Genomic DNA, 14,669 nt, shown 5'->3' on the forward strand with positions numbered 1-14,669 from the left:
ATAATCATAATAATCATAATAATAATAACAAGACTACTCGTATCAGGGCAAAGCCCTGAATGTTCCAACTGCCTTTTAACGTTTATGGAGCAGTAATAACATATAAAAATTAAATGTAACAAGACTGCTCGTATCAGGGCGAAGCCCTGAATGTTCCGACTGCCTTTTAAGGTTTATGGAGCAGTAATAAAATTAAAAAATTAATTGAAATTTAAAAATGAAAAAAAATTTTCTAAAATTTTTTATAAAAACCATCCCCCCACACGCCATATACAGTACAAAGAATCTAATTTGCTCCTTGTAGCAAACCAATTATGACAAATAGGCTTCTTTCAACCAATTTGGAACGATTTCTAAGACTGATTAACTCTCCGCTTACGCGTTAATAGCGCGAAATATATCGCGCGTTAATTGTCCCAAATTGGCCAAAATGGCAATCTTTAAACCCCCGTAACTTTACGAAAAATGATCACAGGTGAAATATCTTTTCAAATTTGAGCTCAGGACAACAATACCTTTCGAATGATATAAACAAATTCCGTCAAAAATGGCTAGTTAAAAAGTCGAAATTTGTCTGAAGAAAAAAAAAAGCCCATCCGAGCACAAATATTCCGTTACTTTCGTACCGAAAGTCGGAACAACAAGACTGCTCGTATCAGGACGAAGCCCTGAATGCTCCGACTGACGTTTAAGGTTTATGGAGCAGCAGTTAAAACATAAAAGATTAAAGGAAAAAAAAACAAAATGAAATTTTTTTTTGTTTCTAAAATTTGAAATTTTTAAAGAAAATCACCCCCCCACACGCCATATCAAGTACAAAAAGATAGATTTCATTCCTGGTAACAATTCAATACTGGTAAATAAGCTTCGTTCAACCAATTTGGAACAATTTATAAGAAGGATCAAATCTCCGCTTACGCGTTAATAGCGCGAATTATATCGCGCGTTAATTGTCCCAAATTGGTCAAAATGGCCAAAATGGCAATCTTTAAACCCTCATAACCTAACGAAAAATGATCACAGGTTAAATATCTTTTCAATTTTGAGCTCAGGACAACAATGGCTTTCGACTTATATAAAAAAATTTCCGTCAAAAATGGCTAGTTAAAAAGTCGAAATTTGTCTGAAGAAAAAAAAACCCATCCGAGCACAAATATTCCGTTACTTTCGTACCGAAAGTCGGAACAACAAGACTGCTCGTATCAGGACGAAGCCCTGAATGTTCCGACTGACTTTTAAGGTTTATGGATCAGCAGTTAAAACATAAAAGATTAAAGGAAATAAAACAAAATGAAATTTTTTTTTCTTCTAAAATTTGAAATTTTTAAAGATAATCATCACCCCACACGCCATATAAAGTACAAAAAGATAGATTTCGTTCCTGGTAACAATTCAATAATGGTAAATAAGCTTCGTTCAACCAATTTGGAACAATTTATAAGAAGGATCAAATCTCCGCTTACGCGTTAATAGCGCGAATTATATCGCGCGTTAATTGTCCCAAATTGGTCAAAATGGCCAAAATGGCAATCTTTAAACCCTCATAACCTAACGAAAAATGATCACAGGTTAAATGTCTTTTCAAATTTGAGCTCAGGACAACAATGGCTTTCGAATTATATAAAAAATTTCCGTCAAAAATGGCTAGTTAAAAAGTCGAAATTTGTCTGAAGAAAAAAAAACCCACCCCGAGCCTAAATTTTGTTTACTTTCGTATCGAAAGTCGGAACAAAAAAAAAACAAAATCAAAAAATGTTTTTTCTAAAACTTGAATTTTTTCATGCAAATCATCCCCCCACACGCCATATAAAGTACAAAGTGATAAATTTAGCTCCTAAAAGCAAATCAATTATACAAGTTAGCTTCCTTCGACCAATTTGGAACGATTTCTAAGATGGATAAAATCTCCGCTTACACGTTAATAGCTCGAAATATATCGCGCGTTAATTGTCCCAAATTGGCCAAAATGGTAACCTTTAAACCGCCATAAATTTACAAAAAAAAGATCACAGGTAAAATATCTTTTCAAATTTAAGCTCAGGACACCAATATCTTTCAAGTGATCTTAAAAAATCTCGTCAAAAAAAGCTAGTTAAAAAGTCGAAATTGTCTGAAGAAAAAAACCCACCCCGAGCACAAATATTCCGTTACTTTCGTATCGAAAGTCGGAGCAATCATAAAAATAATCCTAATAATAATAATCATAATAAAAATAATCATAATAATAGTAATAAACATGATAATACTCATATTAATAATGATAATAATAACAATAATCATAATGATAATAACCAGAATAATAATCATAATAAATTGTTTCCGAGTGAAGTCATTACAGGAACAGAATTACACTGAAGAATTCTTTCACAAAAAAATTCACATGAGAGAGCGCCATAAGACTAGATTAAGACTGTATTCAGGCGTCTCAAAGCGAGAATCATAAGCAATTTTACCCTTGTAGTTAGGGGGAAATAGTAAAAGCTTAACATTAAGATTAAAGAAGATGTCAAACTGTTCATTAAAGATAGATGAATGAACAAAAACTGAATAAATGTTCCGTTGTTTCTTCTTTTATGTGGTCAAATTGTTCGATCAATACCGGGTATGTTTTGACTCCATGCTCTTGAGTTAAAATTAGTTCTCAGACGCGGGTTTTAAGTAAAAAAAAACAGCACCTTCTCGACTTTCAAATTCGAAGCATAAATCCAGCGCATCGACCCGGACGCCCTTTGAATATTTTGGAAGCTGAGTCTCGAGGCTTGAATCTAATTGGTTGATTTTAATTACTGTGAGAAGAAGTCTTCAAAATTAATTTCAAGTAGAGGGCTCATTTAAGATCTAAATGGTTTTGGGCCAAAATTAAGAAAAGACCATATTTTATTTTAATCGAGAGGAAGAATCAAACAGTTTGCCATTACGAGGCCAAACATTGCATTCTCTGCATTAGCTAGCCATTGTTCAAGCTGGTTATTGCTGGATATCTCACTTACAATCTGCGGAATCCGCTAAAAGTTTGTGGAATCAATAAAAAAAAACAGTCGCGCTCTAATACAAATTTATTTTACGTGGGATCATATAAAACAGCTACTCGGGCCCCTTCACCTTTTCCAGAGGTGAGAATTATTCATCATTGAGGGTATCATCTGGGAGCCACCCAGACTCATTGTCGCCCGAAATTGGTACAAGTATGAAACTAAGGTTCACGAAAGTGTTGCCGGACATCAAGCCGATGGGACTTCAAGCCGAAACGTAAAGTATGGGACTTCAAGCCGGATAATTCAAAAACCGGCTGATATTATTAACAGATGCCAATGAAAAAATAGTGATTTGAGGTGCTTTTAAAGTTTCAATTTCGGCTTGAAGTCCATTCGGCTTGAAGTCACGTCGGCTTGTTGTCCTAGAGCCCACAAAAGAACCCCAAGAAAGGCTCACGACGGGATATGTAGGGAATACCACTAGCGTGGGTTACTTGAACGTCGTTTTATCACTGAACTCGTCGAAATTGATCTTTTGTTTGGTTTTGCTGTTGTGAGCTGAGTACTATGTGGGCTGAGTTTGTTCAGCTACACGAAGGGGGTACTTGAGGTTCAGTATTTAGAATCTGCGGTGATTTTTCAGCTCTATGTTTCCTTAGAGCCATGATTGCAGAAACCTTACTTTCACCGCTAGTTTGACATTGCTCCATCAAAAGTGGTCGCTTGTCATTGACTTAAATATCTGAAAAATTTCTCCCAGGAAGTAGCTGGTAAGATGTCGGATCAATAACTGAATCAGAGTAAAGAGAGTCAACTAGGTATTCTAGCTTCAAAAACTTGAACTCACCATCCGCAAATTTACGGCAGTGGATGGCAGCAGGTCACAGTTTTTTTGCCAGCTCTGTCGTTTGGTTACTGCCCAGTATCACTAGATTCCAAATCAGTGGTTGACTCGTTTTTGACTACTCGGTTTTGCAACCATTCCTCTACAGTCATCGTTCCTTTGACCAAATCTTTGTCATCTTTCAGCAGAAGAAAGCAGTTAGGTGTCTTGGAATGTCCCCGAAGAATGGTTTGAGCCTTGTCTTTGGTTAGGAGAGTACTTCCTAAATCATGGATCCATTTTCTACCATAGCTTGTGGTGCTAGATTCGGTTTTGCTTTCTTTCCCGCAACTGCCGCCGCTGTACATCCGAAAGGACCCAACACATATAATAGTAAAACAGAAGGCAGCAGACTAGATGGATGCTTTTCACCGACGGCAACTTTCGGATATTCTAGATTTTATTGACATATATTTAAATACGAGGGGATAGGAGTCCCGCATTGTTTAGAAATCTACGTGTGCACTTGCCAGATTTGATGAAAGTGCAGAATGAAAAAAAATTATTTCGAGGATTGATGAGTCTTGGTTATTCAATCTTCCTCCGCCTCGCATTGTCCTACTTTGAAAAACCTTGTTCGCATGGTGGTTGGATTTTTCTAGAGCTTCGCACAGATATTCTCAGGGACTTTGTATAAAGTTTCTCACCACAAGCTGTGGCATTAGGAGTAATTTTAGTTTGTAGAGAGTCAATCCTTGTTCTCCAAAAATAAGCACTGAAACTTGATAGTAAATTTCATACCACTTTTTGTACCCCATAGCGTTAAAATCACCTCTTGCTCTTAGTAATTGCGAGCAATCATTCAAACTCTTTCTCAAAAGTTCACTGGCATCTTTGATGCACTCGAGGGATATTTCAGGAATTTTTGAGACGAGACTCGGGTAGATGGCTTGAAGCACTTTTACAGACTTAATGTACGTATCTGTATTTCCTTGGGGCGAATAACAACTTCATTTTTCCATACTCCTTCAAATAGATCTTCAATTTCTGTGCTAGCCTCTTTCAATTATTCCTTGTCAGCGATGACAGTCAGCGCACAGATCCCAGAAAGAAAGATTGCACCCACTTTGGCAGCTTTGTCTGTTCCTCCTATCGAGACAGTGGTGAAAAGAAAAAATGGCTTTTTGGCCCCCCGCCTGGTCAAATTTTCCTCAAAGCGCTGAATGGCAATTTTTTTGTGGGGATGCATGTTTTTTGTGCCATTTTACAAAGATCTATTTCCACACATGGAGTAATCATGTGGGTGGCATCTAGACAAACGCATCAAATGACTTCGATGCTGACCAGTGACGTCGTGGAAAACTTTTTCGAAATGGCACATTGAGTTCAGTTGTTTTACCAGTCTCTGGCTCGCAAGTTAGTGGTCGGAAGTCTGTCATGAGCCACAAGACTGTTTCAGATGACTGCTCATTAGAGACACCAAAAACCAGCTGCAACAAAAATGGTGAATCGCCACTATAGGTCAGCTTTGCTGTCTTAGGGAATTTGTTTGGCTGTACAACCAACACAATTCTTGGTCGCCTGCTGTGGTGGGACCAACGTTCTGCTCCATAGCGTATCTGCTGTCTTTTCCACAGTACTCTGAATTTGATGATAAAATTAATCAAAGGGGTACGCTCATTCATAAAATTGAATTCCAATTGATTAACCCTTGGCTATGGATTCCATTAACAATGATTAACTATTTGCTCCTAATACCCTACTGGCTTTTCTCTGTAACGCAGCCAAAGTGCCTAATTTAGCTAAAGAGCAAATAAAGTTAAGCACACTGACTATATATAACATATAATTGATGCCAAGACTAATAATCATGAGAGATATTTTTCCAAAACAAAACTGACTAACCTGCGAAACAGAAAACGCTGCTAGTCGACTGTACACTAATGTTGACATCGAGTAGCCTGAAAGCGAGCCTGGTAACCTCCACGACACCAATCTCAGAGCTTTATCCACAGATATCCACGCGTAATCCTTGAAGCTCCGTGGTTTTCAGTGAAAGAAACGCAAGTGGTTTAACGCAAGAAACTAGGTCACTTCGAAATCCAGAAAATGTTTTCTCGGGCTTACAGAAGTTTTTAAAGTGGACCAATATTTCGGCGGTTGCTCGACGAACGTGTCTAGGAGAAAGAACGGATGATTTGAAGCCTGTAATTTCAAGCCGAGATGGAATAGTGTTGATAATATTGTCAACGTTTCCGGTTTTTGTCGCCTTAGCCAAATTTTCCGAAGACCCCAGTTTTTTAAATAGGCGAGTAATTATAAAACGGGTCAAAAAAGTAAATCTAGACTTTTTGCGACCACCTTTTCCGCGTTTTATTCTCTGGGAGTCTTTTTCAGCTACTTCCATTAGTCCTTGGAGGCTAATTCTATGACATCGAACATAAAACAAAACTTGGCGCCAAAATCTTTCAGACCCTTTTGGAGTGCGCCATTCTTGTATTTTCTCCAGTGCTCTCTTCTGGTTAGTCTTGCGAGGAGTCACATGCTTCAGAAAATGAATCTGATGGTGCCTGTATAAGGATGCGGTTGCTGAATTTCTTGATGGTTCTGAGGGTGATGGAAGAGCTAATGGTTGTGAAATTGCTGATTCTGTTGATGCCTTGGTTCTTGATGAATTTCCTAGCTGTTTTAAGGGCGGTGTCGATCTGTTCTGATGGTTTATAACACTAAAAAGTGAGTATTTGGGTTCCTCCGTTTTTCGTTCCACGGTATTTCCTTGATACCCATCTGCACGAGAAGAATTAACTTCTGCACGATGCCTGCTGCTACTGCAATCGAATGACTCCGTTGCCGTGGTATTGCTATTTTTCGCACAAGATCGTCAACTTCCAATGTAGTTTCATCGACCATTTCTGAAACTATTCTTTTCACTGTTCGATATTTGTTTGCCAATTCTTTTCCTGCTAATTTGTCAAGACCTTAGGCGTCTAGATATTCGATCATTATCTGATGCTATCGAATAGCAATTCCACAAATGTTGATCCATAGTTTTCTCAGTCATCGAAGAGTCGTTTTTCGTATCGGGCGAGTCGTTCAATTGTATGTCGTTTCGTATGCGTCGGTTTCTGCGTCCCGATTTGTACCTCGGTTATTCGACTGTCGTTTTGTATGTCGGTTTGTTTGTCGGTACGTCGAGGAGTGTCGTATCAATTTTTGTCAATATTCGTGTCGGTTTTGTTTGTCGAAATTGTTTCAGGTGCAGTAACGAATGAATTTAGAAGATTTTCAAACTGAATTTGAAAGAGATGCAGTGATGAATGAATAGAGGGTGTTACTTAAGTTAATTATATCCGTGGAAGTACCAATTTGCTTAAATGGAAAACTAGTTGTGGATTATGGTGTCATTTTTAACTCGGCCTTACCGATTTGGCCAAACTTTTCGAAACAATTATGAAGCTTCATAGCGTCATAATTGTTTCGATACTTTTTAAGCCGTCAACTAAAATAGCACAAACTGTTTCTTGAGTTTATTTAATTGGATTTTCAAGTGTTAGATTTCAAAATCCGTGATTATCATACGCTCCTCAAATGGTTATGGTAATCGGAGGAGATCAATAATTCTTGAAATACCCAGTTTAACTAAACCTTGTAGTTCTAGGTTATACCCTTTTTTCCTGTGATTTTTGACTTCGCCAAACCGACTTAGCATAACCTGGGTTAAGCTTCAAAGCCAGCGGATAGACTTCATAGCCAACTGGAGTCATAATTATTTCGATACTTTTTAAGCCGTCAACTAAAAGTGTCACTAATTAGCGTTTCTTGAGTTTGATTAATTGGATTTTCAAGTGTTAGATGTCATAATTCGTGATTATCAAAACCCCTCTTATACGCTCCTCATTTTTCCTGTTATATGGCCCAACATTTTGCCATCTTGAAAAAAGTGTTTCACCTTCTAAAATAATTTTCCCAGAAAACAAAGCACTAATTATATCATCGTTTCTGAATTTTATGTGTAGCCGTTTAGTTTAACAATTCATCCCAAATACGGAAATAGTCCATTCAGTTTTGCAAAATCTCAAACCTGACAGGAGTTAATGGCGCCGTTCAGTCTATTTCTCATCCCAAATACTGAAGTAGTCGTTCATTCGAGGTTTGTAAAATCTCAAATCTTGACGGAGAGGAATGTTTAATGGCGCCGTGCAGTCTATCCCAAATAGTGAAAATCTCAAATTTTGACCGAAAATAATTTGCAATGACGCCGCGCAGTCTATTGCCCATCCTAAAAACCGAATAGTTTGTTCTAGTTTCGCAAAATCGCAATAGTTCTTGTTGCAGTTCAAGTCAATCTCAAATACTGATCAGTTCGTTCCACTTTCGTTGCAATTTACATTGCAAATTTTAACTCAATGAGAAAAACTCAATATACACTGAGAAGTTTTTTGCAGTTACCAAATCCCAAACATTGACAAATCCCAATACTGATTAAATCCCAAATACTGAAAAATCTCAATTACTGGCAAAACCCTAGATACTGACAAAATCCCAATTACTGACAAAATCCCAAATACTGACAAAATCGCATTACTGAAAAAACCCCAAATACTGACACAATCCCAAATGCTGAAAAAATCCCAAACCTTGAGAAAATCCCAATTACTGACAAAATTCCAAACACTGACAAAATTATAATTACTGACAAAATCCCAGATACTGACAAAATCCCAAATATTGACAAAATCCAAATTACTGACAAAACATTCTGCAATTGTACAACTTTTTGTCAGTAATTGGGAATTTGTCAGTATTTGGGATTTAGCAGAACTGCAACGAACTATAATCAGTATTTGGAATTTTGCAGAACAGCAACGAACTATAATCAGTATTTGGGATTATAAAATGGGGGGGGGGGGTAGTTAACAGTGTACAAAATTCGTGGAGGCAATTTAGAGGTATCTATAACTTAATAGGATGGTATTCCCCGGGTTGCGCCTTATGGTGGGCAACCCGAGTCGCTACAAAGGTACCACAGAGGGGAGAAAATAACAAGATCCAAAACCGCGGAATTGATTTTTTATTATTGAAAAACCGCGGTTAATCCTATCAGTTTAATTTAAAAATATTTTCAGATCTGATTCGGTTTTATTTTCAATTGAATTTCCTTTATTCATTACCGATCAATCCGATATATGACTGGCTTCGAGTGCAAAAGTAAGTTTATCATGATTCTTAACGTTTACCATAGAATACTAACGGGTCTCATGGCCTGGAGGTAAAGAATATGGCTCCGAAACAAGAAGATAAGATATCGAACCGCGCCTCTGCAGGTTGTTTTCAAAACAACAAAGTAAACGTGCATCACAATTATTGTGGCATAAAAGAGGTTTTTTTAAAAAAAAAAATGTATATCATAATAAAATTTGAGGCTCGCATTTCACAATTGAGGTACCGTTTTCACATCCTAAAGGTTATCACAAATGGGGCAAAGGTCACTGTTTGATGTGGCAAAGGTTCTAAAATAATAGATCCCGGTTTCTAAAAAAAACTGATATAGATAGTGATTAAGAACTTGCGGATTCCACTAAAATTTTTGGATCTTTTTCCTTTTACCCACCTCACATATGAATCAATTTTATATTGCACGGAGTTCTTTGCTTTTGTAACGAGAGCTAACGGTGTCATAGCCTAATTATAGTCCGCATACCAATTTTTTAAACAAAATCGATAATGTGAAAAAAAAATTTTACTGTCTAAATATTAATCCTTTCTCGGACTGATTTGATTTTTCTTTTCGTTTCCAGAAGTACTATCATTGAACAAGGGCACTGCTCCAACGGCACCGCTCCAGTTACTGTTGGTAATACAGTTACAGCTCCAGAAGTGACAAGTACTATCGATGAACATACCTCGGAAGTCCCCCATCGGTGCGCCAAGTTGCCCATCGGTGTGCCAGCTGCGCCAATTAGGATGGTACCCCTTACCGAGGTACCGAATGGACCGTGTCTGAGGCCAGATCCAGTTCCTCTCGTACCAGAGTTCGTTTCGCCCTTTGCTCTACCAGGCTCCATTTCACCCATCTTAGTCTGGTTGAAGCAGATCTGTGAACAGATGTACGACCTCCTCTGGTGCGGATACAGAAAGCAAAAGCTCTTCGGGAAAAACCGCAGAATTTTGCCGTGGTTTCAGGCAGCTCTTGTAGCACGAGTGCCAGTCAGACTGACATGTTACCTTCAATTGACCATGGCAAACTAAGGGAGAGACCTTCGCATGTAAGCATCTGAACCTAAAACTAGCTCAAAGTCGTTATAATTAAATTTCGATCATCTTTTTCGGTTATTTTGTTAGATCATGCCTGCCTCAAGTATAATACAGTGCGTGCCTGCGGTTGATCTTGTCATATGGATCCAGTCAGACTGATTTATTGACCAACAAGGAGCTTTGTTACTTCCATCGGCTAAATCCATCAAAAAGGTTCAAAAGCCAACTAGCGGATAGTTGCAAGTTTGACAGCCTAATGTATGGGGACAATTTCAACAACGAAATTTTGAAGGAATACCTCGAGGAACTCAGAGCTAGACGGTACATCTCGAAGAAAAGGATAATCAGTTTGTAAAGTAATTAGACTCCTAATAAGACTCCAGTTTTCAAATAAGTTTAACCTCACATTTGTGCTCAATCCTATGAATATATACAATAAATTAAGCCAGCTGATGTTCAAACTTTGTTCCGATCAATGCCGCCAATGTTCTGGAATATAATTGATGCTGATGCTTCCTTGTCGGCCGCCACAAAATTGTCTGTCCCAAAAGCAGTCAAGGTTGTGTCGTTGGGACAGGTACATAAAAGGAAATTGGAGAAGACAGAAGTACCGACGAAGGAGTCAACCTACCTGCTGTTATCGAAGGCTGGTGCAATAACACCATTTCACCAGGATTTCTCAGGTACATCTGTGATGTAATTTTTAGTGAAAGAATAAACAAAAATTGGTGCACAATATTTTCAACGAAATTTATAAATGGGTTCCCTTTATTTTTTTTCTTTTAGGCTGCAAAATATTTTATTTGATGGCCCCGTTGGTCAAGAATAAGCAGACAATCCAGGAATATCTGATGCAGCAATCTCTGGGTTGGAAACCAATATTTCCCGGGGATGACCCTCGCTGTGATGCTGGAGGGTCTCAGAAAGTTGTTCTGACGGAGCGCCAGGCTCTTGTTATGCCAGCTGGCATGATACACATGGTTGAAACGCAAAGAGTCAGTGGCTTTGGGTGTCAATTTCATTCATCGTGGACACCTGCTGACGGCTGCCAGAGGCTTTCGACATGAGCGGAAAGACGAAGAGCCCTTCAGCAGCTGCTACCCTGCTTTTCCGATGTTGGCTCTGAATGAGCTTATGGTGCATCTGTGGTTAGTATCAAAGATTAAACTGATACATTTTGTCGAAATAGATGAAAATAGAGAAAGATATTTTTATAGCACCAGAGACGCGATCCCGCCGCAAGAATTAGAAGATCTGGAGGAGGTCTGGAGAATTCTGAATGCGCACGACAAAGCCTTAGATAACCACCTTGCCAGAATAATTTACATAGGTACTTCTGGCCAAATTTCATCCCAAATACAGAAATACTTAATTCCGTATCCCAAAAACTGCACCCAGTTTAATCGCATATACTGAAATACTCAATTAATTGCAAAGTTGAGTTTTGTCATCCCCTATACTGAAATGCTTAATTCATCCCAAAAACTCAGTTTAACTTCTCATGCTAACTTTTGATAGTTTTGTATTTTAATTTAACAACTAAGGAAAGGCTAGCGAATAAAAAAGATATGAACAGTCGCTTCCAACACCATTGCGGGTCATGCGGAGAATTGCCAGTGGGGGCATTGCCTGCCCAAATATCAGTCAAAAGGACCTGAAGACTTTCTAGTACCACATTCAAATATATAATCTGGACAGTTTTTTCAACGAAAATGTACAAAATGACTAGATTTTTTTATTTGATATTTTAAAAACAGTTTGTTTTTAATTTTTAAAATGCAGTCTGAGTAACTAACTGAAGTACTGAATTTCAGAAAAATGATGAATGCGACTAGTGAACCACAAACGCAGACAGACGATAGTGAAATGTGCCGCATCTGCTGTCATGATGGATGGCATCTGTACAAAATACACAATGGGGATGTGGAGCACAAGCTGTGCTCTGTCTGCTGGCGAAAACTACAGGATGCGCCTCATCCAAAGTAACCTTCTGTCGGCAGGACTTGCCGCCTTTCTACTCGTTCATGCCGCACATGTAACTATTGCTTTTGACCTTGTTTATTGCATGTTAAACTAACTAAACCCGGTGCCAAGTGAACAATCTCTTCTTTCCACCTTTGACCACTAACATGAACCTTCCTAATGTAAACCACAAAAGAACATTCAACCCTTCCTCCAAATCGATCATGCTTTACCTTTGTTTAGTTCCGCCGACACGGACGAGGATACAAATGACAAGGATAGCGATGAGGAGGGAGGAGACCAGATCAAAATCGAGACAGTGCCCTACCGTGACTCCGACTCGGAGTCGGACCGGAGCAACTGAGGAGTGTCTCCGACTTTGAACTGCTCTCGGGCAGTGACGAGGAGGAGAGCACTGCCTTGGACGCTCTTGTGCTCTCCTACGTGCGGGGTCGTGGTCGCAGTCGCGGGCACGCTGTGGCTTTTAATAGGCGAATCGAAGAGGTCTCCTCGAGTGATGATGACATGCCCAATAATTTGGCAAGCGGTTGGGGGCGCAGTCGCGGACGAGAAGCGCCGTCAGTCACCGCGACTGCAGATCTGCCAGGCCGGGCCCGGGGCAGAGGACGCGCCAGAACCGCTGCGTCATCCCAGCGAGGGGTCGGACCCTCATCGTGAAGGTTGAAAATCTCAAAATATATTACTAAAATGGTTTTTGACAAGTTTTTGGGAAAATTGTTTTTTGCCGTCACTCAACATGCCAACATGCCGTCTCATTTCTCTGCAAATCGCAGAACCACACATCGTCACTCATTACCCACACAATCGGATAGTATACCTACCTACCTTCACTAATCGCTAAGTTTCAAAATCTCAAATCTCAAAATATATGACTAAAATGGTTTGTGACTAGTTTTTTAGAAAACTTTTTTTAGTGCAAAAATGCTGCCGTCAGAGTATAACCTTTCACAGAAAGCCTTTCATTCCTCTGCGAATCGCAGAACCACACATCGTCACTAATTACCCACACAATCGGAAATCGGATAGTATACCTACCATCACTTATCGTTAAGTTTCAAAATCTCAAATCTCAAAATATACTACTAAAATGATTTGTGACTAGTTTATTAGAAAACTGTTTTTTAGCGCAAAATACCGTCATCAGAGTATAGCCTTTCACAGAAATCCTTTCATTCCTCTGCGAATCGCAGAACTACACATTGTCACTCATTACCCACACAATCGGTTAGTATGCCAACCTTCACAAATCGGTAAGTTTCAAAATCTCAAATCTCAAAATATACTACTAAAATGATTTGTGACTAGTTAATTAGAAAACTGTTTTCTAGTGCAAAAATGCCGCCGTCAGAGTATAGCCCTTCGCAGAAATCCTTTCATTCCTCTGCGAATCGCAGAACCACACATCGTCACTGTTTACCCACACAATCGGATAGTATGCCAAGCTTCACTTATCGGTAAGTTTCAAACATTCGAAAATTGCGAAACATATTACTAGAATGGTTTGTGACTAGTTTATTAGAAAACTGTTTTTAGTGCAAAAATGCTGCCGGCAGAGTATAGCCTTTCGCAGAAATCCTTTCATTCCTCTGCGAATCGCAGAACCACACATCGTCACTGTTTACCCACCCAAATGGATAGTATGCCAACCTTCACTTATCGGTAAGTTTTAAAATCTCAATTCTCAAAATATATTACAAAAACGATTTGTGACTAGTTTATTAGAAAACTGTTTTTAGTGCAAAAATGCTGCCGGCAGAGTATAGCCTTTCACAGAAAGCCTTTCATTCCTCTGCAAATCGCAGAACCACACATTGTCACTCATTACCAACACAACCCGAAAGTATGCAAAGCTTCACTTATCGGTAACTTTCAAAATCTCAAATCTCAAAAAATATTACTAAAATGGTTTGTGACTAGTTTATTAGAAAATTGTTTTTAGTGCAAAAATGCCGCCGTCCGCAGAGTATAGCCTTTCACAGATAGCCTATTATTCCTCTGCGAATCGCAGAACCACACATCGTCACTCATTACCCACAAAATCGGATAGTACGCCAACCCTCACTTGTCGGTAAGTTTCAAAATCTCAAAATATATTACTTCAAAGGTTTGTGACTAGTTATTTAGAAAATTGTTTTTAGTGCAAAAATGCCGCCGTCAGAATATCTTTTCAAAGAAACCATTTCATTCCTCTGCGATTCGCAGAACCACACATCGTCACTCATTACCCACAAAATTGGATAGTATACCTACCTTCACTTATCGGTAAGTTTCAAAATCTGAAGTTTCAAAATATATTATTAAAATGTTTTGCGACTAGTTTATTAGAAAACTGTTTTTAGAGCAAAAATGCTGCCGTCAGAGTATAGCCTTTCACAGAAAGCCTTGCATTCCTCTGCGAATCGCAGAACCACACATTGTCACTCATTACCCACACAACCCGATAGTATGCCAAGCTTCACTTATCGGTAAGTTTCAAAATCTCAAATCTCAAAAAATATTACTAAAATGGTTTGTAACTAGTTTATTAGAAAAATGTTTTTGGTGCAAAAATGCCGCCGTCCGCAGAGTATAGCCTTTCCCAGATAGCCTTTCATTCCTCTGCAAATCGCAGAACGACACATCGTCACTGTTTA

General features: G+C 38.7%; 2 protein-coding genes across 8 annotated transcripts in view; one reads left to right on the forward strand and one right to left on the reverse strand.

Annotated features, from left to right (window-relative positions):
* LOC134854597 (protein Hook homolog 3-like) overlaps positions 1–14,669 on the forward strand; it is a 377,820-nt gene that overhangs the window by 36,930 nt on the left and 326,221 nt on the right. The window lies entirely within an intron of this gene.
* LOC134854214 (protein O-glucosyltransferase 3-like) overlaps positions 1–14,669 on the reverse strand; it is a 72,481-nt gene that overhangs the window by 24,111 nt on the left and 33,701 nt on the right. The window lies entirely within an intron of this gene.

The sequence above is a fragment of the Symsagittifera roscoffensis genome, chromosome 9 (assembly GCF_963678635.1).
Source record: "Symsagittifera roscoffensis chromosome 9, txSymRosc1.1, whole genome shotgun sequence".
NCBI lineage: Eukaryota > Metazoa > Xenacoelomorpha > Acoela > Convolutidae > Symsagittifera > Symsagittifera roscoffensis.